Below are 2288 nucleotides of genomic sequence, written 5' to 3' on the forward strand. Positions count from 1 at the left end.
ACATACAGTACACACACAAACGTGATTATTTAAGACAATGCTGCATGACAGTGCTGCGTTTGGGACTTAGCCTACCCTCTTCTGCAGGAGGTGCATCTGCTATAGAATGTATGAGAGAAATATATGACTATTGTCACAGTCACACACACACACACACACACGCACACATGACTGAACTGCCGGCAAAATGCATTACTGGGGATTATATACGTTTTGGGTTGTGACGGACATGTTGAATATCAAATACATATACACAGCATACTGTATAAATCCATTTCTGAAAACATACAAACACAAATACACACACACACATACACACACACACACACACACACACACACACACACACACACACACACACACACACCATACACTTAAAGATACAAACAACGCAAAACACATTATCAAATGCCATCAATCTAATGCATTGCATTAAGCGACTGGTAGACAGAGACCAACCAGAGACCAGAATACAGATAGGAGACAACTGACTGAACTGACAACCGGTAACTTACGATAGGTTAGGAAGACAGTACACTCAAACGCAAAGTACAAAGATGCATGAAGTTTACATTTACTTAATGTAAATGTGACTGCAATAATACTCTGACTCGGCTCTCTTCAATAAATGCAGAATCACTGAAACCCACATGAACATACAGTACACACACAAACGTGATTATTTAAGACAATGCTGCATGACAGTGCTGCGTTTGGGACTTAGCCTACCCTCTTCTGCAGGAGCTGCCTCTCCTATAGAAATGAATGAGAGAAACACTGTATATGACTATCGTCAAAGTCACACACACACACACACACACACACACACAAACCCCACACACTCAAAAATACAAACAATGCGTAACACATTATCAAATGCCATCAAACTGTATAATGCATTGCATTTAGCGACTGGTAGACAGAGACCAACCAGAGACCTGAGTACATATATGAGACAACTAACTGAACATAAACAAGACAACTGACTAAACTGACAACCGGTAACTTAGGTTAGGTAGACAGTACACTCAAACGCAAAGTACACTTAGGCTCGCAAGATGCATGAAGCTTACATTTACTTAATGTAAATGTGACTGACATAATACTCTCACTCGGCTCTCTTCAATAAATGCAGAATCACTGAAACCCACATGAACATACTAATACAGTACACACACAAACGTGATTATTTAAGACAATGCTGCATGACAGTGCTGCGTTCGGGACTTAGCCTACCCTCTTCTGCAGGAGCTGCATCTGCTATAGAGATTAATGAGAGAAATATATAAGTACTGTCTCACACACACTCTCACACACACACACACACACACACACACACACTCTCACACACACACACACACACACACACACACACACACACACACACACACACCACGCACACACACATGCGCGAATCAAACATATGAATCAATCAAACGACTCCAACATACGAATAAGGTGCTGTGTCCACCAAACGCGTTTTTTACGCTGAGAGCGCCCCGCCCTCAACCTACTTTTCTCGGCACTTCGAGAAGTGTTTATTGTTGCTAAGTTACCAAAACCAGAGACGGTTTATAACGAGAAGTGACATTGACGAGCTCGGCGCTGTTCTAAAAGTTGAACAGATTTCAACTTTGAGCGCTCTGAGCGCTGCGGTAAAAAAACGGTCAGCGCCGAGAGCTTTTTTTCCGTGAACGCTGAGCTACATAGACTTTATATAGAAAATTGTCACCTTTGGCGCAAAAAACGTGATTGGTGGACACAGGGCCTAATGCATAACACAGACCGGTAGACAGAGACCAGAACACAGATACGAGACAACTGACTGAACTGACAACCGGTAACTTAGGTTAGGTTACTGTAGGTAGACAGCAACGGTAACATCCTTTACCAACTGCATGCTTGGGGACTATACAGTATATTTTACACAGCATACAGAGAGCATAAACATCAACGCACTCACACACTCACACCCAAACACACCCACCCCCCAAACACACATAAACCAAAATCATCAAACCAAGATCAAATGTGGAATATTTTAAATGATTCATGTGGCTAGGCCTACCCTTCTCCTCCTGGGGGGCCTCTGCTACAAAAAAAAAGAAAAGAAATATGTGACCATCATATACTTACATACCACGACCACATTATCATTCTGAATAACTGTGTATTTGTCAAACACTGCTACATATTTTTAGACGTACTCACCCTCTGGCTTTACTGGAGAAAGAACAAAATGAGAGAATAAAGGCATTAGTCAGAATCTGCACAGGCAGCGAAACAGC

General features: G+C 42.0%; 1 long non-coding RNA gene across 1 annotated transcript; it reads right to left on the reverse strand.

The window, feature by feature from the left end:
• Positions 1 to 451: 451 nt before the first annotated feature.
• LOC134070147 (uncharacterized) lies at positions 452 to 2093 on the reverse strand. Its single transcript, XR_009936889.1, has 3 exons — positions 2069 to 2093; positions 1237 to 1260; positions 452 to 753 (listed from the first exon to the last, which is right to left on the reverse strand). It is a non-coding gene; the product is annotated as an uncharacterized LOC134070147 (long non-coding RNA).
• Positions 2094 to 2288: the final 195 nt, after the last annotated feature.

Source organism: Sardina pilchardus, chromosome 22 (genome assembly GCF_963854185.1).
Source record: "Sardina pilchardus chromosome 22, fSarPil1.1, whole genome shotgun sequence".
In the NCBI taxonomy this organism is placed as follows: Eukaryota; Metazoa; Chordata; class Actinopteri; order Clupeiformes; family Clupeidae; genus Sardina; species Sardina pilchardus.